Below are 27061 nucleotides of genomic sequence, written 5' to 3' on the forward strand. Positions count from 1 at the left end.
ATGCCAGCCGCTATCACTGCCGACCAACAGGCTACAACAGAGAAGCCGACAAGCTCGCACATTAACGCACGAACAAGCCGCCAACATTACCCTACACTGTGAATCCGATATATGACCTACCGCAAAGGAAACGATGATGAACCCAACTGTTACAGGTACGCTGATGAAGACCGACAAACCAACACCGGTACCCACTAGAGATGGGCAAAACTGTTCTTTTCAGAGATCGGATCAGAACTGTTCACTCCCTGAAATGAATTAGCTCTTTTTCATGACTCACCACTCATTTACAATAGAAAATAAATGGAAGGCACATTGCCCTTTAAACTTGGTTTATTCCAGTACTATACCTGTATTTTGATCTTATTTGATCATATTTTGAAGTAACACAGATAATGAGTAAGAATTTTGTATTGTTTATTGAAATTTCCACAATATGACAAAGTTTTTGATTATTGATTTATTTTGCGCTATCGTGGTTTTTTGGGTGATCGGAAAATGTTGTAACTTGAGATTTACATTAACAATATATTTGGCTACAATGTATTAAAATTTCATTAACCTCATACAAATACATCGCAAGCCATATATTTTTAAAGTGAACGTTTCCTTCCGAAGATGCCTAAAATCGCAAAATCCGTACCAGAATAAGAAAAAAAATATAAATTTGACTGTAAAACGAAAGTGCTGCATATAGCCTTACGCAGAATAAAACAAGGAAAATATTGGTGTATCATATTTTGCGATACGTTTATCGGTTCGCTCGTAATTAAAGCGTAAATTCGAGTGTCTATAATAAAAATCCTATAGTAAGAGGAGTCGTCAGGAACCTAATCTGACCAGTTTAAACAAATAAAACTAAAATAAAAACAAATGATGTATACATAACATAATAATGTAATATACATAGCGGTATTACCACGAACAATAATATCCAGTAGAGACGAACTCCGACGCAGAAGCACTGAGTCGAGCAGGTCGAGCCACGAGCTGTATTACTGCGTGAGCTAAGACCACAGAGACCAGAGTGACACCTGAGTAGTTTCGCTCAACGCTCTGGCTAGAGTCGAGAATGGTGGGGTGAGCGTTGAGCGGGCGAGTTCCGAGGGTGGGAGAGCGGTGAACTCACCCGCTCCGAGACAAATCGTCCGTTCCCTTGCGAGCAGGTTGTTGCAAGTAGTTCCTATGTTATCCGCTAGGTGGCTCTCTGTCTTGTTGCTCGCATCAACTGCCCAGAGGGCAGGACGTGCGACTGAAACGATCGCCGACAGAGTGCGATGTGAAGTTAAGCTGCGCCAGACACTGCACGCGGCAGACGACGCACAGAGACGGCACGGCATATGTGAAACACAAAATCCAATGGGGCACTGCACAATGCAGGCAGCCAAGGTAGAAGAAGGGCAGAGGCCGGCGCTGGCTGTGTTGTGTGGCGTGCACTGTGCTGTGACCAGCAGAGGCGCTGCTGATATGCTCCGTCTCTCTCTCTCTCTCTCTCTCTCTCTCTCTCTCTCTCTCTGCCGTGGGAAACGTTTGGAGCTACCGTTCTTTTTTTCTGAATCACTGATTGTTCACTCCTTTGAAAGATTCAACTCTATGAATCAGTTCAAGAGCGGATCCCCCATCTCTAGTACCCACCTGCAGCCGCCGAGTAACACCGCTCCACAACGTCATACCCACTGCTAACAAAGCCTACCCTTGCATGACCCGTCGCAGGCAGCAAGAAAACCGCTACTGCTCTTACAACCGAACCCAACTATCGGAGAGCTTTTTCCCCCATGACTCTTGCCTAGCCCTATCTTTCCTCTGCCCTTCACCGTTGCCCTTCGTTCAACTTTCGACCCCATCTACACTATGTGATCAGAAGTATCCCGACAACCCCAAAAACATGTGCTTTTCATATTAGGTCCTTTCTGCTGCCACCTACTGCCAGGCACTCCATATCAGCGACTCAGCGGAACTCAAGGACTTCGAACGTGGTCAGGTGATTGGGTGTCACTTGTGTCATATGTCTGTACGCAAGATTTACACGCTCCTAAACATCCCTAGATCCATTGTTTACGATATGATAGTGAAGTGGAAACGTCAAGGGACACGTACAGCACAAAAGCGCACAGGCCGACCTCGTCTGTTCACTGACAAAGACCACCAACAGTTGAAGATGATCATAATTTGTAATGGGCAGATATCTACCCAAACGATCGCACAGGAGTTCCAAACTGCATCAGGACCACTGCAAGTACTATGACAGACAGGAGGTGAGAAAACTTGGATTTCATGATCGAGCGCCTGCTCGTAAGCCACACATCACGCCGGTAAATGCCAAACGACGCCTTGCTTGGTGTAAGGAGCGTAAAAATTGGACGATTGAAGAGTGGAAAAACGTTATGTGGAGGACGAATCACGGCACACAATGTGGCGATCGGATGGCAGGGTGGGGGTATGGCGAAGCCCGGTGGACGTCATCTGCCAGCGTGTGTAGTGCCAGCAGTAAAATTCGGAGGCGGTGGTGTTATGGTGTAGTCGTGTTTTTCATGGAGGGGGCTTGCACCCCTTGTTGTTTTGCGTGGCACTATCACAGCACACGCCTACATTAATGTTTTAAGCACCTTCCTGCTTCCCACTGTTGAAGAGCAATTCGAGAATGGCGATTACAACTTTCAACACGACCGACAACCTGTTCATAATGCACGGCCTGTGGCGGAGTGGTTACACGACAATGACATCACTGTAATGGACTGACCTGAATCCTATAGAACACCTTTGGGATGTTTTGGAACCCCGATCTCGTACCAGGCCTCACGGACAGCCATCAATACCTCTCCTCAGTGCAACAATCCGTGAAGAATGGGCTGCCATTCCCCAATAAACCTTCCAGCACCTGACTGAACTTTATGCTTGCGAGAATGGAAGCTAAGCGTGGGCCAACATTATACTGAATTCCAGCATTAGCGACGGAGGGCGCCACGAACTTCTTGTAAGTCATTTTTAGCCAGGTGTCCTGATTCTTTTGATCACATAGCGTATCTCCAGATGAGCGCGTATTAATTGTTAATCATGAGCAGACGTATGCAAACACCGCAGTACCCACATCCTGCGAGGTCTCATTTAGTGAAAACTAACCAATATGCAGAGACGGCAGTAGACCTGTTGTGTTGGCCACTATGCCGGTGTGGGCGTGAAGGAGCTTCACCCTAAATAAGTTAAAGAGGAAACTCTTTCAGGGCGCCCTTGGACGTCTGCCGACGACGCTCATGTCAGGAACATCAATGAAATTGTCGAGGACTGACTGTCCGAAAGATTGCAGAAGAATGTAACATTTATGTTGGATCATGTGATGAAATCTTGACACAGCACCTTGGGAAGTTCATCCTGTGGCTCATGAGTCAAGACTTGAAAGACGTTCGTTTCACAATCTGTGAAGAGCTTTTCAATGGCGCAGATGAGAACGAGATATTCCTTAAGAGAATTATAACTGGTGATGAGACATGGGTCTACAGTTACGATGTTGAGACCAAGGTTTAATCTTCATAATGGGTCGGTAAACGTTCTCCAAGACCAAAAAAAGCTCGTCAGGTCAGGTCAAATGTCAAAGCCCTCCTGACAGTTTTCTTTGACTTTGAAGGGTTAGTTCATCATGAATCCGTGCTACAGCGTGAACTGATATTCGATGGTACTGCCGGGACGTGTTGCGACACCGGCAAGAAAATGTGAGAAGGAAAGGACCTGAAATGCAGCGAGACAATTCATGGCTCTTGCATCACGATAAGGCACCCGCACGTTCACCCCTGTTGGTGCGTGACTATTGCACAAAAAACGAAATCACTGAGCTGCCTCATCCTCCGTACCCTCCAGACCTGCCCCCTGCGGACTTTTCTTTATTTCCAAAGTTGAAGACCCCGTTGAAAGGACAAAGATTTGCAACGGTAGACGAGATAAAAGAAAATTCGTAGATGGCGCCTCGCGCGATCCAGGGAAGTGGAACGACGTTGAGAGCGGTGTATCAATTGTGAAGGAGAGTATTTCGAACGATACCATGCACAATAAGTAAAAGGTAAGCGTAGAAAAATTTTGTGGAGAAATTTTCCGAGCAGACCTCGTACAAGTTTCAGTGTGGGGCGCTACCAGAAAATCTTTGTGAATCGTGAAGAACCTTACAAATTTACAAGAGGCCACATTCTAAAACGAGTCAAGAAATGTATTATTCCCTACAATACACATTTCACACAGTAACCGAGGTGCCAAAATAAGAGGAATACCGTTTATGATGAAATTTGTCGACCACACTTCTTCCCGCATACCACACACGAATGGAACGTTAGTGAAGTCCCCTTCTAACATTTTGTAAAGACTACGCATAAGATTATGGTGCGACATTCTTCTTTAATGATGCTGAAAATTGGTCATCAGTTTGCATGGATCTTTCTACTCTATTCTGGGCGTATACCAGATATTGTCAAAGGATAAATTATCACGTGTGAAATTTGATTTAGGGAAGTGCCTGAAAAAGTAAACATTGACAAGGAGAAAACGAATTACCAAGCAATTACTAGTAACAAGCTCTTACCGAAATAAGTAGCACGCACGGAAGAAAAACGGGAGCTCCCCGACTCCTTTCAAAAATTCATACGTGCTAATTAACAGTCATTATTTGGATAATTGGGTTTGTGAGTTAAGACATTAAAGAGAGAATCTACCAGCTAATTGCTTGCACGTATTGCAGCTGCCTCACGAGTTCCAGTTAACTCTCGGCAGCTGATCTGTATGCCAGGTGTGTGAAGTGATAGTGATACAGTCACATAAGTCTCGTTGGAAGTATACAGGTTGTTGACGGTGGAATCGTGGTAAGGGCAATCGTCATGTTTGATGGGTTTACAGAGATTCAAATCATTATCTTTGGTCGGAAGAGAACCGTTAACGAAGGAGATACATGTATGAGTTACTGTAGTCACGTTCCCGGCTTTTCGAAGGTGCAGCTGACAAAGTGCTGCTCTCCACGTAGCACAGGGAAGCCGCTTACCGGTCGTACTTGTAAATTTCTGTATTTACTCATCTTTGATTCTCTCCTGGAAAGAAGAAGGCAGATCCTTGTAGAACTTAGCTCTTTCCAGAATACATTGTTGTAACTATATGATTCGTGGGCGCATATACATCAATAATTCCAACTTCTCTGGAACATGGTCATTTATACCACAACAACACATTCATTATTAAATTTGCAATTTGTGATTCTCTTTTTCCATGCTTCCTTTATCATAATAGAGACTCCTGCTTTGGCTCTTACCGCTTTGGGCACCCCACTCCAAATATGCATATAATTACGAAGTTCTTCTTCTCCTTTGCCTTGCCTCTTGGTCTCTGAGAGTACAACAACATCCATTTTGAAACTGTCAAGTTCTGTTACTAATATATTCAGTTTTATAGAGATACCTTGCACATTCCAACATCCAGTTTCATTTTACCTTTTTTTTTTTTTTGTCAGTTTGTCTTCCAAGATTCCAGTTTTTCCGAGGTATATTATTAGGTTTTTTAGCGTCAGCAGCCGCTAGTTTTGGTCCACCCCGAGTATTTTATGTCCCCTTTACCCATGATATCTGGTGAGCATTCGCCTATCGGCCACCTTGGGAAGTGCCTGATGGCAAACTAGCAACTCCACAAGGGTGTAACTATATTTGTTACATAATGTAAATATTAGTGAAACAAATGATGTTGTTGTGGCAGCTTCTGCCACCGAATGTATCAGGATGACCAAACATAACGGGAAGACACCAAATGTGTGCCAGGAGATGCTGTGTGAAAACTCGGCGAGAACTTTCCAAATGATTTATTTGCTTCCACTACAGTGCTCTGTTCACCTCAGTCTGCGCCACAGGGCCCCACAATGCTGAGGAAGCACCCCAGCAGCCTGTGCAATGCAGTGCTGTGTCATGCCAGCCTTGGCTGGCCCGTTGAGTTCCGATGATGTCAGGATGGCTGCGCCAGCAGCTGACTCAGCGGCCACCATCCCTGTTGTCTTCATGCTGCTCTGCCAGGAGCCGTAGACCGGCCCCGCTGCTGCTTCTTCCTCGCTGGCATAGCTGACAACGCAGCGGCAATGACTGCCCACGATCCGGTGTCCTAATCTGCGGCGCTCGCCTCGGAAGTTTTCGGCGTGTGTCGGGAGCCGAGACGACTGCCCGCAGTAGTGAGCTGAAGAGTGGCCCGCCCTGGCTGGCTGCACACTCTGCGTTGGCCTAGAGGGTCGAACCAACGACCCGCTGTGGACTGGGACGATGCGGCCCTATCTGTTGCCGTGTGTAGCCCAGCGGTGTGACACGCCCTGCCGTCCAGGAGAGCTGCCACACTGGAATGAATCTCGTTAGAAAACGGCACCTATTTACTCTCGGCTGTGCACCTCTGTTTTGACAAGTTCGCCGCTTCGCGTCACATACGCATAACACTTAAGTTGGCCAGTGGCCCTCTTCTGCCTGTGACTTGCGCCATGGAAACTGCTGTGTGTGCCCTCTCCGGCAGTTCTACGCCCTGTGGCCTCTATTTGCCTTCGCAGTTGCTGGTATGTGTAACTTACTGCAATCCAGCCCACACCTGGCTGTAACACGTGCTCTGAATATTGCACAAAACTAACTTTCCCTATACAAACCGGTGGTGCCGCTACAATTTGAAGTAATTATACAATCTTTTTCGGTTTTGAATCGGGGGCGAGGGAACTGCTTAACCAGTTACAGTGAGGAGTTTGCGGCCTGTGGTACTAGCAAGTCTGTCGTTCACGTCGAGCCACTGTTGTGCATGAACTTGTCACAGGAAACAAACTCGTGGCACGGATTGGCCAGCGAGGTCTTCGGATCTGTATCCTACAGTGCACGTCTGATATAGAGTGGGAGAAGAACTGCAGCCGTTCAGCTGCCTCCACTGACTCTTGCACATCTCGCGAGAGCTTTTCCTCAATTGCCAATAGCCCTCTCAAACAAAAACACCTCACAGAGATAACATCACATCGCTGAAAAAGAACATAACGCTGTTTGTGGTAACCATATCCTGTATTCACTAAGTTGCTGTAATGAAAGAAACTTCCTGTTTTTGTCTTATCTAATAAATACACTCCTGGAAATGGAAAAAAGAACACATTGACACCGGTGTGTCAGACCCACCATACTTGCTCCGGACACTGCGAGAGGGCTGTACAAGCAATGATCACACGCACGGCACAGCGGACACACCAGGAACCGCGGTGTTGGCCGTCGAATGGCGCTAGCTGCGCAGTATTTGTGCACCGCCGCCGTCAGTGTCAGCCAGTTTGCCGTGGCATACGGAGCTCCATCGCAGTCTTTAACACTGGTAGCATGCCGCGACAGCGTGGACGTGAACCGTATGTGCAGTTGACGGACTTTGAGCGAGGGCGTATAGTGGGCATGCGGGAGACCGGGTGGACGTACCGCCGAATTGCTCAACACGTGGGGCGTGAGGTCTCCACAGTACATCGATGTTGTCGCCAGTGGTCGGCGGAAGGTGCACGTGCCCGTCGACCTGGGACCGGACCGCAGCGACGCACGGATGCACGCCAAGACCGTAGGATCCTACGCAGTGCCGTAGGGGACCGCACCGCCACTTCCCAGCAAATTAGGGACACTGTTGCTCCTGGGGTATCGGCGAGGACCATTCGCAACCGTCTCCATGAAGCTGGGCTACGGTCCCGCACACCGTTAGGCCGTCTTCCGCTCACGCCCCAACATCGTGCAGCCCGCCTCCAGTGGTGTCGCGACAGGCGTGAATGGAGGGACGAATGGAGACGTGTCGTCTTCAGCGATGAGAGTCGCTTCTGCCTTGGTGCCAATGATGGTCGTATGCGTGTTTGGCGCCGTGCAGGTGAGCGCCACAATCAGGACTGCATACGACCGAGGCACACAGGGCCAACACCCGGCATCATGGTGTGGGGAGCGATCTCCTACACTGGCCGTATACCACTGGTGATCGTCGAGGGGACACTGAATAGTGCACGGTACATCCAAACCGTCATCGAACCCATCGTTCTACCATTCCTAGACCGGCAAGGGAACTTGCTGTTCCAACAGGACAATGCACGTCCGCATGTATCCCGTGTCACCCAACGTGCTCTAGAAGGTGTAAGTCAACTACCCTGGCCAGCAAGATCTCCGGATCTGTCCCCCATTGAGCATGTTTGGGACTGGATGAAGCGTCGTCTCACGCGGTCTGCACGTCCAGCACGAACGCTGGTCCAACTGAGGCGCCAGGTGGAAATGGCATGGCAAGCCGTTCCACAGGACTACATCCAGCATCTCTACGATCGTCTCCATGGGAGAATAGCAGCCTGCATTGCTGCGAAAGGTGGATATACACTGTACTAGTGCCGACATTGTGCATGCTCTGTTGCCTGTGTCTATGTGCCTGTGGTTCTGTCAGTGTGATCATGTGATGTATCTGACCCCAGGAATGTGTCAATAAAGTTTCCCCTTCCTGGGACAATGAATTCACGGTGTTCTTATTTCAATTTCCAGGAGTGTAGATAGATTTTCTACCATTGAATTTTTCGGGTCATATTCCCTTTCTTTTATCGAAACAGGTCAAATTTGTGGTGGCTAATCTCGAGGGGTTACCCAAAAGGCACTGAACTAATCTTTTTGTGGGCAGAGCTTTTGTAGTGCCGCTTTTTGTCGCTACGAGCGCATAGTGTGAACATTAACGACAACTGTTTTGTGTGATTTTCGTTTTTGCAATAGCTCATTTTCGTGAACAGTGTCGCGGTGATATCCTACTTTTTTCTCGGAAAAAGTCGAATTTAAAATCTTGAAGTGTTAAAAACGGCGTACAAGGACGATGTCATGGGGAAAACTCAAGTGCCGGAGTGGTTTACCCGTTTCAAAAATGGTCACATGTCAATTGATGACAAAGCTGGTTTTGATCGTCCTTCCGGGGAATGAACACATGAAACTGTTTAGAAGGTTCGTGCGGTCATCAACGGAGATCGACATCGGACCATTGAAGAAATTGTGGAGCTGTTGGGAGTGAATTATGGTCCAGTGTAGGGAATTGTGACAGAAGATTTGGAAATGAAAAGGGTGGATGCCAAATTCGTGTAACGACTGCACAGGGCTGAACAAAAGCAAGATCACCTGGAAGCATGCTGTGCTGTGAAAAAAAGAGTCCCGAGATGACGCAAACTTTCTTCAATAATTATCTACGTAACGAAACTTGGTGCTATGCTTACGATCCTAAATTATCGCAACGATCAAGCCAATGGAAGAACTCAAGTTTGCCTCGCCCGAAAGAAGCTCGTCAGGTGAAATGAAATATTAAGACAATGATGATTTATTTTTTCCATGTGAGAGGAGTCTTCCATGCAGAGTTTGTTCCGCAGAGTCGGACAGTTAACCAAGATGTGTACTTGGAAGTTTTGAAAAGACTGTGCAACGGTGTACGGCGGAAGCGGTCTGATTTGTAGAAGTCGGGTGACTGGTTTTTCCATCATCGCAATGTCCCTGATCACGCAGCCCTGTCTACACGACAATTCTTGACCAAAAACTGTATAACCCTTGTTCCGCACCATCGTACTCATCCGACTTTGCCCCGCGACTTTTGTTTCCTAGAATAAAAACAGACATGAAAGGAAAGCTTTCTGCTGATGTTGCTGAGATGAAGAAAAAAGACAGAGATGTTGCCAATCATCACATAAAAGCTGAATGTAAACGATGTTTTGAAAAAGAGAATAAAAGATTATACAAATGTATTAGTGCAAGTGGATAGTACTTGAAGGTTTGTGCTAAAAATGTGAATAAATAGGTTAAAAAAATGGTTCAAATGGCTCTGAGCACTATGGGACTTAACATCTGAGGTCATCAGTCGCCTAGAACTTAGAACTACTTAAACCTAACTAACCTAAGGACGTCACACACATCCATGCCCGAGGCAGGATTCGAACCTGCGACCCTAGCGGTCGCGCGGTTCCACACTGAAGCGCCTAGAACCGCTCGGCCACATCGACCGGCAATAGGTTTAAAAGCCGGCCGCGGTGGTCTAGCGGTTCTGGCGCTGCAGTCCGGAACCGCGGGACTGCTACGGTCGCAGGTTCGAATCCTGCCTCGGGCATGGGTGTGTGTGATGTCCTTAGGTTAGTTAGGTTTAAGTGGTTCTAAGTTCTAGGGGACTTATGACCTAAGATGTTGAGTCCCATAGTGCTCAGAGCCATTTGAACCAATAGGTTAAAAATAAGTTTAGTTGCTTTTGTGTACCTCCTCGTATGCCTTGTTCTGTGTCTTCTGTGCAAGCCACCACCTGTCCAAGAAGTATCATGACAATTTTGTTTATAATTCAAAAGTTTTCTTAGTACTTAAATTCACCCTCAATACTTCGATACTTCCTCTTGTGGCCAATGTGCCAGGTACAATCATCATATCAGAATAAAAGCGGTTTTTTCGGTTAGGGATGCCGACAGGCAAATGTTTACCACGGAGGTCCGTGCAGATAATGGTATGAGTCGGGGGAGGTATCACGTGCTAGCTGCAGACATGTGAGCAGAGCGTCGACTGAGAAGGCCTCTGGCTCTCTGGCCGCAGATCTCGCCTGGCAAAACGTGTACCTTCCCCTCTCCCTCTATCTACTGCTTTCCGGACTCTGATCCATGGCAGCTCTAATTGATTGGTGGTTTGTTCAGCGCGTCATAGGCGCGCCCACTGCACTCCTAACTGCAGAACACAAACCACTTTTCACTTCTTAAGCGTCCTGTTTCCATTCTAGATAATACGGACGACCATTTTCCTGTCCGTCCCAACCTGTAAACACTCTAGCACCTGTACATCTACGTCTACATCTAAATAGATACCTCGCAAGCCACCGTACGGTGCGTGGCGGAGGGTACTCGGCACCGCTACTTGTCATTTCCTCTCCTGTTCCACTCGCAAACTGCTGTGTCGTCCGAACAAGACACAGCAAGGGCAAAGGCACCACAGGATCAAAGATGCGAGCCGGTGCCAGTGCCTTAGATGCTTGACGCTTGCGCGAGTTCCACCTGTGCCACGGGCGGCGCTGAGGATGAAGATATCGACTTCACCTCGGCCAATTGCCGGCCAAGTACAATCCGCCAATCACCGGACGACAACAGGCAGAAACCTTCTCGGAAGATAGAGGCGCAGTTCTCGCCTGCTTCGTTATAAACCACCGTGCAGGGCTGACTCAGACAGGGAACGTCGTTTACTGAACTCTTAGACGTGTAAGACAGTTGTTGTAAATTGCATTTACTATGTACTGTGAAATTTACTTACGTCTCTAAAAAATTTTTCTTTTTAAAATTCAGTCTTGATCGCACCACGTATGCTACAAGCATATAGGTGACCGGTTTCGGTCATATCACTTGACCATCATCCTTCGAAGATGGTAGGTGGAGCACTCTTCTCAGCTGCTGTGATGTCAACTTACGTTTATTTGTACTTAGCCATTGAGGGCCTTTTTTGTGGTAGATTACAAGTAGTGTTGCAGAGTTCTTATATGTCAAGATGCCAAGATAAGTAAACCTTTTCACTCATTTGTGTGACTTTGTTACTAATTTGTTTGGAGTGTTGTAGAACCTTTGTTCTCCTATCCTGTTACCTGACCCTTGGGAATAGCTGTGTAATACTGAAAGGGAGAAATTGTCTTATTGGTGTACTGCACCAGAAGCCGTTTCATGAACTTACCGACTCGGCCTCCAGAGGAGTAGCGAACAGGTCTTTACAAAAAAAGCGGTGAGGTTTTAGAAAACTGGCGATGAGGATTTACAAAACAAAAAGAGCGAGGAAAAAATGACTGTCCGTATGCCTTCGAATGAGCCCTAAATTGCCGGCCGGAGTGGCCGTGCGGTTCTGGGCGCTACACTCTGGAACCGAGCGACCGCTACCGTCGCAGGTTCGAATCCTGCCTCGGGCATGGATGTGGGTGATGTCCTTAGGTTAGTTAGGTTTAATTAGTTCTAAGTTCTAGGCGACTGATGACCTTAGAAGTTAAGTCGCATAGTGCTCAGAGCCATTTGAACTATTTGTTTTTAGCCCTAATTTCTCGTATCTTACCTTCCTGGTCCTTACGCGCAAAGTATGTTGGCGGCTCTAGAATCGTTCGGCAGTCAGCTTCGAATGCCAGCTCTCTAAATTTTCTCAACAGTGTTTCTCAAAAATAACGTCGCCTTCGCTCCAGGACTTCCCATTAGAGTCCACGAAGCATCTCCGTAACACTTATCTGTTGGTCGAACCTACGGGTAACAAATCTAGCAGCCCGCCTCTGAACTGCTTCAATGTCTTCCTTCAATCCAACCTAGCACGGATCCCAAACACTCGAGCAGTACTCAAGAAAAGGTGGCACCAGCGCCCTACATCCGGTATCCTCTACAGGTGAACAACTCTCTCCTAAAATTCTCCAAATAAACCGAAATTGACCATTTGCCTTCCCTATCACAGTTCACACGTGCTCGTTCCACCTCTTTTCGTTTTTCAGTGTTATGCTCAGATATATAAACGACTTCACTGTGTCAAGCAGTACACTAGTAATACTGTATCAGAACATTACGGGTTTGCTCTTCCTATTCATCCGCAGTAACTTACATTTTTCCACATTTAGGGCTAGCTGCCATTCATTACACCAACTGGAAATTTTGTCTAAGTCATCTTGTATCTTCCTTCGACACCTTAACCGTACGCCATGGCATCATCAGCAAACAACCGCAGATCGCTGCCCACCCTGTCAGCCAAATCATTTATCATTTATGTATAGGGAGAACAACAGCGGTCCTGTCACACTTCCCTGGAGCACTGTTGACGGCACCCTCGTCGCTGAACAACACTCGCCGTCGAGGACAACATACTGGGATCCATTATTTAAGAAATCTTCGAGCTGTGAACTTATTCCATTTACTCGTACCTTCGTTAAGTCTGCAACGGGGCGCCATGTCAAATGCTTTCCGGAAATCTAGAAATCTCCAACATTCTGTATGGGATATATGCTCTCAGTTATTAATTATGATTAACTTTTGTACACGACTGTACTTAAAGATGGTTGAGAGCGCGGTTTGGTGGCTCAGTGATTGTTTCATAATACATGCCTTGTCTCTATTAAAAGAGAAGCCTTGATGCTTTTACAAGAGGAGCCTGGTTTGCTTAAAAACGTGAAACATGCTTGTTTAAGAAGCGAATCCCCATATATTACGAAAATGAAACGAATACGTTTTGACTTGTACTTGTAAACTGTTTCTGGCAAAACATCTCGCTAGCAATGTGAAAGAAAGTACCTTCAAATCTCGATTGCAATGTCACCCTTGTATTTATGTACCTACATAAATTACTTTTGATGTATGTGATACCAAATACTCTAAACAGGGCCTATCTGTAAATGAAACCGAATACGAAGTATGAGTATCAACAATAAGCAGAATGGTTTCCTTGTAAAACCACCACGACACACTGGGTAACAGTTGCGTATCGAAAACATCCATCGTTAAAAAAAAAATTAAAAAAAAAGTATGAAAAACCTCAACTGAATTTATATGAAAATTTGCTGGTGAATATTGTTCCTAATTTTCTCTCAGTAAGTTCGTTTACACCCTACAACAGTTTCTTAGCTTTGCAACAGGTAACTCAGCTCTACTTTGTCTGCACACTGCGAGAATGTGAAGTACTCCACTGCATATGCCTGCAGTAAATTACAGCTTGGCAGACTGCCGTATCTTACTTAATTTTAATCTCCTTTCGTAAATTAACCTTTTGTTCTCTTTCAAACAAATGCAGTTCCCCGCCCACACAATAGTGAAGGGTGTAACAGTGGAAATTTAACCAGGTTTAGTTTTCATTTAACACTGAAGATAAGCTGCAGTGAAATGTTTGCAGTTCAATAAAAGATGTTTTGAAGTTATATTAAAATCTCTTTAATGACACAGATGTGTCTGGTTTAATATGATCTGTAATTTTTCCTCAGCATTCCTATACACCATAAAAAGTACTTTTACTTTACTGAAGACATGATTGATAATTCACCCAGGATACCAACACATGTATATTGTTTAACGCATTGAAATCTTTACAATTATCAGTCGGCTAGCACTTGCAGAAAATAAACTCACTTTAAATTAACTATCACCAAATGATCCAAGAAATTATCCAAGAAATTGCAAGCAGGAGAAACACATTATCTGAAACTTAGTCGTATGAAAATTTGAGTCATTACTATTATTATTATTATTATTATTGATTGTTATAATTATTTTTTATTGTTATAATTATCATTGTACTACTGTTATAATCTCTATTTTTTTCTTTAACATTAATACTGTATAACACGTTATATGTCCTTAATGTAGAAACTGAAATTCGTTCAATATGAGTATGCCTGGTTAGGTGTAAGAGAGGGCCTGAAGGCCCTAATCTTGCCAGGTAAAATAAATGCATAAATAATTAAATAAATAAAAAGTACATACGTCATATAGTTAATTTAACCTTCCTAGTAACACTGTTGTCAATATGACCACACAATCGCATTAGAAATATATATCCTCTTTGTTTTTAAACCTGATAGTTTCAAAATATATCACTCTGTCCCTCTGAGTCAATTGCATCTAGCGAAGTTTTGTTTAGCTTTATATGTACAACGTTACATTTATTCGTCGTTTTAGCGCTGAATAACCCTGGGGTCAATATGAACCCAAATAACTGTTTTTATTTTCTTCAGTGTAACCTTATGAACAGTTTTTAAATCAAACATCTGCAACTATGAAGTCCGCAGCTCGTGGTCGTGCGGTAGCGTTCTCGCTTCCTACGCCCGGGTTTCCGGGTTCGATTCCCGGCAGGGTCAGGGATTTTCTCTGCCTCGTGATGACTGGGTGTTGTGTGATGTCCTTAGGTTAGTTAGGTTTAAGTAGTTCTAAGTTCTAGGGGACTGATGACCATAGATGTTAAGTCCCATAGTGCTCAGAGCCATTTGAACCATTTGAACACTACAAAATTCATGACAAGATGATGGCCAACGGCTATTTTTATAATGTTTTGGTTATTAATGTCATCTGTGCTTTCATAATTTGGCTGGGCGTAAACCTTGATTGTAAGAAAGAAACTAACTATAAAAGAAGAGAAAGTGCAGCAAATTTCCTTTCTTCTTCCTCCGCCTCCTTCAGAGCAGCTACAAAGGTAGGCAAATCGTGGTAGGTACTCCTCCCTATGCGAACGTTCCGCGGATGGAAAACTTCAGAAAAGCGCAAATATCTTTTCCTTTTGTCTGTTAACAGCATTCAGAGTTGCTTCGCATTAAATACAAGGAAAACTAAGATAAAGATCAAAGACAACATTGAAAATGCGTATACACGTAATTGTCTTGTTTTGAATTCAGTAATATACGTTTATATGTCATTTAATCAAAATAAATTAAATACTGCCAATATATTCCATGTAAATTACTTGGAATCAGTATGAACCCAGTGGTACCTAATGGAAAAAAAATCCCAGCAGCTGTGGGGTTAAAAACTATAATAGTAAGAAAGTCAACAATTTGGTAACAACAAAATTAACATTATATGAAATTGAAGTATGCATTCACCATCGTCAGTATTGCGCTTAGCATCACGATTGTGAACATAAGTCTGCAGACTGTTGGTATGTGAGCTCCCGTGGAAATGGGGAGACTTGTTTCATTCAGTCAATTCGCCCACTTTCGGAAAAGTTATCGTTCCTATTATTTTTTCCTATTGGGAGTTTTACCTTTATTCTCTTCCCTTACTGCCGTTTGCTGCGAACCGTGGACTCAGGAACCGTGCAGATTTACTTTTGGAAGCAGATGTGTTGCGCTCAGCCTGTGACTTTGCATCTCTGCCGTCTGGATTGTCCTACACAGGCGGTCGGAACTCAAGCCCATTCCATGTGCGAAAGCAGCTGAAAAGTACCCAGTGTTAAACATAACTTGTGATTTTATACAATTTCTTGCCATTTTCGAGACTCTTAGTTTTGATGTCACTTTAGTTTCCTGAAGTTAGGTGAGAAATTGACACAGCGAACTCCCAACCATCCGGATTAACGCAGACCCGAGACTGCATGGATAACGGAAAGACGCGGATAACCCATTATGCGCAAGTTTCTGACAGAATGTACAGTTTACTGTATTTACAAAACATGCTAATCATCACATTTGAAAGCCCACTGCATTACTTACGGGTTGTTCACCGGAAACAGGCAAGTTGTTTACAAGTACGTTGTACATATTTCGTTATCACTTTGTTGCAGTTCACTTTTGGGAAATAACGTCCAATTTTCTGTTTCCTGTTTTCCATCCACTTTTGTTCTGTCCACGATTCTCATCTTGCGCAGATTCGAAATATTGGCTTAGTCAAACGAATGCCAACCTGTATACCTTAAAAACAGTTCGACAGCATTTCGATGCACGTGATGAAGTGTTCATCGATCGCCCTGTATTCCCGCCCTTCTTCAACGAACACACTATATCCACGTCATTTAGCAGCTCATATTGCTAGTCATAGGCATCGTCATTTAACCACTTGCATATTTTTCGGTATGTACACCTCCATAAATCAATTCAGTTTGTTGCTGTGAATATTAGACCTATTATCTGGAAACTCTAAACAGTCGTACATATTCATTATTAATGATAACATACAGTGTTTTATATTATGTATGTAGTGGTACATCACGTTAACAGAAATCACTCTCCAGAGTGTAATCATTGGTAATATTAATGTGAAAATAAAACAGGACATTTGAAAAAAAAGACTCAGTTTTAAAAGAATAACTTAAAATAAGCGGAATTAAGGGAATAACTCCCATCTTACATTACTATACATGTTACTGGCAGCTTCGGAAAAAGTACAGATTTGCCGACTAACTACAACAATACATACTCAAAAATCCATTGTTGCTTCAGCATTCTGGATCACTCAGACTGGTATGTGCTTGCTTCGGCAATCCTCAAGTCTACGCATACCCATGTGAGTGGACACAGCATTCTTTCTTTCCTTTTTATTTCATTTATCTTTTTTTCATATGTGTGTGTATATACACACTTTAAGGAACGAAAAGTATTACTTGTGTTTATTTTACATTTAATAATTGATCACACATGTTGTACAACCTTCAGTTTAGCACATGGTTACTTTAAATGTTCAAAATGTTCATCGGTGCCGCCTATATACATTAAAGAACGACGAGCGGTCGCCACGATTACGTCAGTCAATGTTACAATGGAGATCGCGGCACATGTCGCTGTAATCTCCTTGCGAAGTTCCTCCAGAGGGCGTGGCTTACATCGATAGATGTTATCTTTCACAGTTCCCCACAAGTAAAAGTCCATAGGTGTTAGATCTGGCGACCGTGGAAGGAACTCAATGGGCTCTCTTCGTCCAATCCAATGCCCCGGAAAATTGTCATCCAGGAAAGCTCGTACAGCTTGGTGGTAGTGTGTTGGCTCCCATCCTGTTGGTAGACGCCCTCTTCATCAGGTCCATAAAGCACAAGTATACCTGGGAAAACTGATGTGCGTAGCATTTCCAGGTACACTTCTCCAGTGATAGAAGGGTCAAAGAGAAAGGGTCCTACTAAGCCCTTAGATGGTAGTCCGCACCACACATGAACCCATGGTAGATTGACCGCTTTATCCACATAAACATGGGGATTTTCCGGTGTCCATTACACACTGTTATGCCGATTCACACTTGCATTAAGTTTAAACTGTGCCTCGTCACTCCACACTACCTTCGTCACAAATTGTTCGTCATCAGTTATTATTTTTTGATACCAATCGCAAAATTGCATTCAGAGATCAGGATCGTCATGATTAATCGCGTGCAGTAATCGCGGAATACAAACATTCCACACTTTGCAGATTTCAGAATTCTTCGTACACTTGTATTGCTAACCCCAAATTCATGTGCACGTTGCGTAGCAGACTTCTGTGGAGAATTAACAAACGTTTCAACACGAGAGCCGACGAAGTAGGTCTTGTAGCGTTACACTGTCTTCCTGATTTGTAAATATCACAACTCGGTCCATGCAATTCAAACTTGTCAATGATGCATTTAATTGTTACGTATTATTTGCTCGAATGTCAAGAGTGCTCCAGCCATCTTGTTTTCTCAATACCGAGATGAAAGTACTAACATCTGTTGAAACAAAGACCATACTACAACACACTCGTAACTTAAATCGAACGACAAAATCGATATCTCGATAGAGCATGACAAAAAGTGTATACATTTTTCTCGCGGACTCTGTAAATTTGACATTATTTTCTCTTAATTTAATTTGTATATGCCTATCATGATCTATAATCGAAGAAACAATTCTTTTGATCTTTTCACATATTTTGATATCCAGAGCGTGTACTTGATCTTACAGATTGAAAGTTAAGCAATTGCCTTGTGAATGTCCGATGTGCTACTGTACTGACTTCAGGTCACAAGTTTAGCTCACTTACAATTGTTTGCAGATCGCGGTCACCTCCACAATCAGTAATTTGTATTCTAAACTAAAACAATGATTTTAATCATAACAGTAAACCTGCCTCCGTTTTTTACTTTTTCAGTAATAGTCAACCAAAACATCAATATTCCGCGAGCCTGATAATCCACACTTACATAACCAGGAGCGTGCTGTGTATATAAAATGTAAGTGCTTTTACTAATACGCTTTTTTAAATCTGCACCTGAAAACAGCTTTGTGAGTCAGCAGTTCTAGGGTAATGGGGCTAACATGGCGTTTCGTTAGTGCTGGATGCCTACTCAGCGGAAAGCATACATTCAGGAGCCTATTGTTGTGCTCCATGTTTGCCTCTAACCTATTGTCCTCTTTTGACTGACAGATCCTTAAGCTATTGTTATACGCTACTTTATATTAAACTGTTATCAGATTAATTAATTAATCACACTACACAGTTATGATGTAGTGGGTTCTCCCCTGCCCCATCCCCCACTGGTTTCTGTGACACGTCTTTAATTATGTGTGCTCTTGAACAGGGTTTCTGAGCCACTTTTCTTTGTCACACACCCCTCTGCGAAATCCCAGAAACCCCAGGCCATGTTTTATATCAAATTAGTTGACTAATTAAGCAAATTAATCGAAAAAATTGTTGGAAAATAGCCTAGTGCGCCACGTTCGGTATCAAGTTTTCCATGGTGGGTACTGGATATGTTGTTTGATTGGCGGTAAATGGACTGCAGTGTGTCGAATGTTGATTAAACAATTTATGGGATACAAGGTGGCGTATGGAATATAGTTCGTTTATTTAAGGAATTAGGTGGGAAACTGATTTTTATGGAATATTGTTTAAACGATTTCTGCTGGGCAATGCAACCTGTGGGATATTGTTTGTTTAAACTATTTGGCACTGTTTGGAGTATACTTTATTCATTTATTTATTTATTTAAAGACTTTGTTGGCAAATCGACTGCAGTGTAAGAAATACAGTTTATTTACACATTGAGGGTGACAAGGCAGTATGGAATATTTAAAAACTTACGGCCCTCTTTTTTTCTGTCACGCAAGAAATATCATCAACATAGCTCACCGCATATAATGACACGGCTAAAAATCTTTCAGTCGCAAAGCACAGGCCGTCCACTGTGCCGCGCCACGCACAGCCACCTCGCATATTTCCCACGACTGCTGTCACCTGCCACGCTAATCCCTCAAACAAAAGCTTCGGATGGCGGCAACCTTTTGATATTGATATCTGAGAAATTCTTGTCAAAACACATGCCATCTCTTTCCTTCTCTCACTTAAGTGGATGCTTGCTGTTCGTGTGAACCAATGTTTGCAAACACACACAGGCTGAGATATCTCCACCAGTCCTCCTCCCTTCCACCCCCATCCCCTGCCTGCCTCACTGCTCATGCAGACCTGGCCTTCGTAGTCAGTACATTCCCTTGTTCTCGCACTTCCACTGCTATGGAAACCTGTAGTGGATGGAACAAAGACGTTCGAGAAGAAGTAGGTAGCGTCTGTCATGTGCCACACTAACCCCACCTTTGTCCTGAACAAAGTAGTTGATACCTGGTAAACCCCCACAGCTGTGGCTGTCTTGGAAATATACCCCCATTCTATCAGATTGATTGACTACATTGACTAATTAATTAAATGAATACCCTTTATGTGGAACAGTTTTTCTTTGCACCCTATTGGTGGATACTAGGACTGGAATATTTGATGGGATTCGATCCTGCAACTACCCAGTTTAGCAACCCTATTGGATTCCCCCCCTCCTTGCCTACTAGCGGTGGATGCTGGTACAGTTAGGACTTTGGTAGGAAGTCCATTACGTTGGAGGTAGCTGAAAATTTCAAATTTCAGTTGAGCTGTATGCTATCTCCTCAAGCAATCTGTGGAAGTGCTGTAACTTTGCTAACGTCACCCATTATGAAACTCAATAAGATATTACTGTGTCTCTGTCTTCTGATATATCAAAAACATATACTGTCTGCATGCTGACATCGAGCATATGCCGCGATCCTATTAAATATACAGGTATTTATCCATTAAGCAGATGGCTAGTGATCAAAATCACTCACACAGTTTCGTAAAGTTTCGTCGCCCGTAATGTAGGAGGACCCTATTCTTCACACTATCAATCACAGGAGAGGGTCCCGTGTTGTTTATTCATAATCACTTTGATACATTGTTTTTCTGCTGTAGCACAGCCAAGCATTGTATGACTATAGCTTCTTTCACCACGACCTTGAGGTCTGTGTCAGGTGCTAAATCGACGTTGACACATTTCGATTGATTAGTTCGCACAGAAAGCTTGACATTGCGTAATGTAAAAAATGCTGCTTCCACGCCACAAAGGATGGTTGAAATAAAAAAATAGATGTGGTATTTATTATTGACAAAAATATGGAGGACATCGCAACATACGAAAACAGGAAGAGTTTGCGACATTGTGGAGCATTTCCAAACAGTTATCTGAAGGTGATGATACCTACATTTAACCTAATCTTACACTGTGATGGGGTAGCAAATGTCTAGGTGTACCATTTCGAAGAGACCAAGAGCATACATTCCTCATGTATGTGATCACTGTTTTGGTGCTGGTCAACCCTGGAAGGTGTTGCTTCCACCAAGACTCTCTCCATGTCATACAAACCGTGTCAGTCAATAATTGCCGGCCGGAGTGGCCGTGCGGTTCTGGGCGCTACAGTCTGGAACCGGGCGACCGCTACGGTCGCAGGTTCGAATCCTGCCTCGGGCATGTATGTGTGTGATGTCCTTAGGTTAGTTAGTTTTAAGTAGTTCTAAGTTCTAGGCGACTGATGACCTCAGAAGTTAATTCGCATAGTGCTCAGAGCCATTTGAACCAGTCAATAATTATGTGATAATCAACACCATACCAGTGGACAGATAATATGGGACAATATACTGTAATAAGCACCACAGTTGTTAATGCGATCAATTTTAGCAATTTTACCATTGTTCCGTAATTTCATCGCCAGTATAAGTTCTAAAGTATTGTTCTATAGTCTAGGGTCAGTACCAAAACGGTATTGGTAACAGAGAAATGATCACAGAACATAAATACATGCACTCCTAAGTCTACATGGTTCTGTACTTAAGTGTTCTATAATGTTAATCCCTGTGGCAGCGTGGAGTGGCTGCGTGGTTTGAGACACCATGTCACGGATTGTGCGGCCCCTACTGCCAGAGGTTTGAGTCCTCCCTCGGACATGGGTGTGTGTGTGTGTGTGTGTGTGTGTGTGTTGTTCTTAGCGTAAGTTAGTTTAAGTAGTGTGTAAGTCTAGCGACCGATGACCTCAGCAGTTTGGTCCCTTAGGAATTCACATACTTTTGAAGAAAGCCCTGTGGTTCCTGAAATATTTTTTATCGAAGTGCAACGCTCTTAATGTTCTAATGCAGGAGATATATGTCCAACATCTGAGATACATCCACCCTCCAAGTTTTCTATCCACTCAGCAGGCCGCTGTGGCCGAGCGGTTCTAGGCGCTTCAGTCCGGAACCGCACAGCTGATACGGTCGCAGGTTCGAATACTGCCTCGGTCATGGATGTGTGTGTTGTCCTTAGGTTAGTAAGGTTTAAGTAGTTCTAAGTCTAGGGGACTGATGACCTCAGATGATAAGTGCTCAGAGCCATTTGAACCATTTTAATAAAACTACTTCCATCTACACCAAAGGAAAACATAGATTCTTTGTGAAACATGCACAGTATGGCTTTCTGGAGAACATGTAGCTTTATATGAGTCAGTCACAAGTTATGCCACAGAACTAACTCCCCCCAAGAGAACAAAGCAAAAAAATATTTAAATTCGTGATAAATGACCTAAGCAACATCTCCCTCTCTGTATAATGCATCATCAGTCTACCATTAAATCATATCTCGCTACAGCCCCTCTCAATCCATCACTCCATCTGCTTCCTATCATCCTTTAATGCAGATCCACATCAATTTAGAGGAGGGTGGTTCTCTTTATCAGGAAAGCGCCAAAGACAGCAGTCATCTTTCATGTATCGCTATTACCTCAATAGACATACAGCACTATGTTGTTAAAACACCATGCAGCAACTGTTCGGTAAGGTATATATTAGCTGACACTGCTTGGTTGCGATTTCTGGAGAGAACAGAGAAGCACATTGTAAATACTCTTTGTTAGGGTTTAAAACACCTACACAGTCCTGCACGGGTAAAACACACAATCCATTTTGTAGTTGTATATTGGAGTCCCCCCACTGGTACTACAACTCTCTTTAGCTAACTGCTCTGTATAAAAATATATTAGGTTGTTGCCGACAACTTTAGGATCACACCTGGGCTTGTGATCCGACATATATAATTTTATTACTCAGCATTTGGTGGTCATCCACATTAAACGTTCTGTTTCAGCCGTCTTATTGGTGCTGACGAAAAATGACTGTTTGCCGGATTCCTGGTGCTTCTATGTCAACTGTTTCTCGTATTCTTCTCGCTGTCACATACTCGTTCCCATTTACAAGAATTTTCCTGCACAAAGTAGAAGAAATGCAAGTACTCCCTCATTCCCCCCTCAATTTCCCCGCATTTTAGCGGATTTTAGCCTCAATTTATACGTATTTTTCGTCAGTTTTCTAATTTTTCTTCGATTTTACGTCACTTCTGTCCATGCGATCACGACATCACTTCTCGCTACATATTCTAAAATTTCTCCTAAATGTAGTACAGTTGTCAACACCTAGCGCAAATGCACTATTTTTCTGGTTGGATGATAATATAGCACTGTATTCGAATGCATCGAGTCACTTCCAACCACATATGTATTATACAGCTGCAGGGCATTTGCTCTTGTTTCAGTATACCAGTGTCTGTGAGTGGGTCGTCGATGGGTCCCATGAGCGCACAGGATGTGCAAGTGTTTCAACGACTTCCAACACCTAGCCGTTACAACTACTAGTATTACGGATTGGATTGTGGTTGAAGTGCGTCGTGTTTAGTGCTTTTCAATACCTCGCAGTGGACGTTGTCTTGCAGTGCTATTTGTTGTTGTTGTCTCTATCTTATCACCCAGTAGGTCCTTCCTCCTCCTTCTGAATTTAATGGAGAGAACCAACTTACACGTTATATAGTGCTTTAAAAAATCCAATCGCAACATTAAATTCCCAGTTGATCAGATACTTCCTGGCAGATTAAAACTGTGTGCCCGACCGAGACTCGAACTCGGGACCTTTGCCTTTTTTTTGTTTCTTTTTTGTTTTTTTGTTTTTTTTGTTTTCTTTTCTTTTTTCTTTTGTTTCTTTTTTTTAAATAAAGAAAGAAAATTACCTCTTCCACTTCAGGCGTTGGCCCCTATCACCCATACTATCCCCAAAAACCAATCTAGCCTAAAAACAAAAACAAAGCTAGTGCCACCGCCACTTTCATCCTAAAGCTAACTAGGACGGCCGTTCGCCACCACTTCAGGTTCCGCCAACGAACCAAAAATTAAATATGCCTCTGAACTTTGTATAAAAAAAAATAAAATAAAAGGAAAAGGAAAGGGTATAATACTTCATTATATTTTATTCGTTGTTCATTTTGTTCTTATTTTGTTCTTGTGTATTGATTTGGATACGAACGCAGGTCTCCTGCCCACTTTTTTTTAATCTTTTGATATATATATATATATATATATATATATATATATATATATATATCAATGTGCGAACAGTCATAGTGAATCAAGCCTGGAAAACTGAAACAGAATGGAGACGCCATCGAAGATATGAAACATAAATAACATGAAAAGAAAGTTACCACGTCGTAGTGAGGCTTCCCAGCGACTGCGCCCACTGATAAGGATTGTTCAATATATGCTCGTTTTTAGTTCGTTCTGATCTCATCTGCCACTGCCTGGAACATTCCAGCTGCACGGCGGGCTGTGAGAGGCACTCCATAGGTAGTTCGCGAAGCACTGTCGATATCTGGTATGCCCGGAAATAGCATGATGTTTTTCTTGCAAATAGAGCCAGAAGTCAAGGAAATTCTTGTGTCCGTCACGACAGAGGTAATGGACTGCATGTCCACGTATCCAGGTGACAGAGTTGGTTCGAGTCTTGGGGTAAAATGTCTCATCCGGAAACAATAACGTGCGTGCAGATATATGCTCCGGCCGAACTCGCAAGAGATAAGCCAGCATCTGCCGCACTAGGTGCCAAACCGCTTCCGCCTCTCCACAGCTGAGGCGGTGCTCGTCAGAATCTTCTGTATTACAACCCGCACAATTGGGAGATTCTGCCGTGTGGATATTGTAGAGGCGTTCTTGCGTCACCAGCTTCCCATTAACGACTACGTACCATTGGGAAACAACATCGGAATCAAGCATGGCGTCGTGTACAGTTTTACACACCACGCGCCACTGTACGTCAGGATATTTTAGTTCGACCACATTAAGGGGGCGGCGTTGCAGCATGTCATAATAGAGGCGTCGAGTCGTGACCATTTGTGGTGTCGTGAGCGCGACACTGCAATAACTTTGTTCTAAATAGAAACGTCTTATATAAAAGAGGGGCGCTGGGATATCTTTTATTGAAGCGGGTCGTAGCGCCGTCAGAAGCAGACTCGTGAGGCTCGTAGGACAACGGCGCAGCAGACATAAATGTGAGCTAACATAGAGGGCAATGGCCCTATCATGGACGTTAACTACGCCGAGACCACCTTTTTCCTTGGGGAGGGTAAGAGACACGTATCTCATCTTCAGTAACATACCAGCGGTGACGAAGTATCCCAGCGCTGCCATAATGCTACGAGCCAAGGGCTTCGGAATGGGTAGCGTTTGGGCGACATGCGGTATGCGGGACGCAAGGTATACATTGGCATAATACGCCCGCTGAACGATGTTGAGGGATCGCAAGCGCTGATTTGCAATTCCGGCCCTAATTTGGTTAAGAAGGCGTCGATAATTGAGCGTCGTCGCGCGTCGCATGTCGTTCATGAAATCTAAGCCCAAGCAGCGTACAGTATCACTGAAGCGTAAGGGGGCAATGTGTTCCTGCGGTAGCCCAATTCCGATGCTCAAGGCGACGGACTTGTCAACGTTGATTTGGCTACCAGAAGCTGTACCGTAGGTTGCAATCCAGTCCAATGCCGCGGCCATGTCGTCTGCTCCACGTATGACGATCATCAAATCATCCGCATATGCTGTGCAACGATAGATGGAGCCGCCGAACTGTATCCCAGTGAGTCTGTCTCGGAGACCACACAACAAAGGTTCTAAGGCCAATGCAAATAACAATGTTGATAATGGACATCCCTGTCGTACTGATCGGCGGATCGGCATGGGTGCCGTCAGTCTTCCATTAACAAGAACTCGAGAAGTTGCACCATGAAGTAGGCGTGTCAACACTGTGATAAAGGGGTCGGGGTATTCCATGCGCCGTAGAACGGCCGTGAGGAAAGTGTGGCCCACACGGCAAGAGCCTGGCTAAAGTCGATAGACGCAAGGGCTGCCGGCAAACGTCTCACCCGTGCAAGGGAGATGAGATCTCTGTAACGACATAACGCAGTTCTGATGTTGTTGGGTCCTCCCAAGGACGTCTGATCGCCGGACAAGACGTGCAATAGTGTGCCGCGAATACGTTCCGATAGCAGCCTCGAAAAGATCTTGAAGTCGCTGTTCAATAACGTTAAGGGACGATAATCACGGACATGATTCCGTCCCTTCGGCTTATGGATGGGGACAATCAGACCTTCCAAGAATGGTGCAGGCAATGTTATACCCGGGGACATCAATTCCTGGCAAATTTCAATCAAACACGGTAGCAACAGTTGTTTAAAGGTTCGATAGAACTCTAATGGTAATCCATCGATTCCTGGTGATTTATGGGGAGCACCTTTACCAATGGCGTCGAGCACTTCCTCTTCTGTCACTTCTCCCAGTAAAGTCGGTACCATGTCTGGTGGAACTGTACCGTGGACATGTGTTGAAACGGTGTCTACCGTTGCCATATCAGGGAGCACTGCTGAATAAAGTTGAGCGTAATGCCCATAGAAGGCTTCTGCTATATCTGCTTGTTCCACCACGTGTCGACCGTCGTCGGTTATCATGTCGGTTACCAGTGCCCTACGGCGCCTCCTGCGTTCTAGGAGCACGTGGTGCATAGATGGCCTTTCTGATTGTATCATGTCTGGAGCACGCGACCGTATAACAGCGCCTTGTAAATGATGGCGTGCTAAGGAGACGAGCTGCGCTTTCGCGCGATTGACTATGATCTGCCTGTCAGGTGAGGGCTCCATAGCAAGACATTCCCGTAGGACGGTGTAATAAAAGTTTTCCGTGCTCCTCCTCCATGCCGCTGCTTCCCGGCCATAAGCCATTAAGGTGCGCCTAAGAGCAGGCTTCGCACATTCAATCCACCAACTGAGGGTCGATCGGTAACGACCACGACGCTGTAAGGACGCGTTCCACGACTCTTCGACAGCACCTTTACATGCCGCCTCGTCCAGATGGGCGACGTTCAGTTTCCAGGGGGGCCTACTGCGCCACACACGTGCAGGTTGGAGGGCAATGGTGCAAATATAGGCTGTGTGGTCGGTGAATGCAGTGGGCCAGAGCTCTGCTTCTCTCGTCGCCGTCGAAAGGGT

The sequence above is a fragment of the Schistocerca cancellata genome, chromosome 6, assembly GCF_023864275.1.
Source record: "Schistocerca cancellata isolate TAMUIC-IGC-003103 chromosome 6, iqSchCanc2.1, whole genome shotgun sequence".
NCBI lineage: Eukaryota > Metazoa > Arthropoda > Insecta > Orthoptera > Acrididae > Schistocerca > Schistocerca cancellata.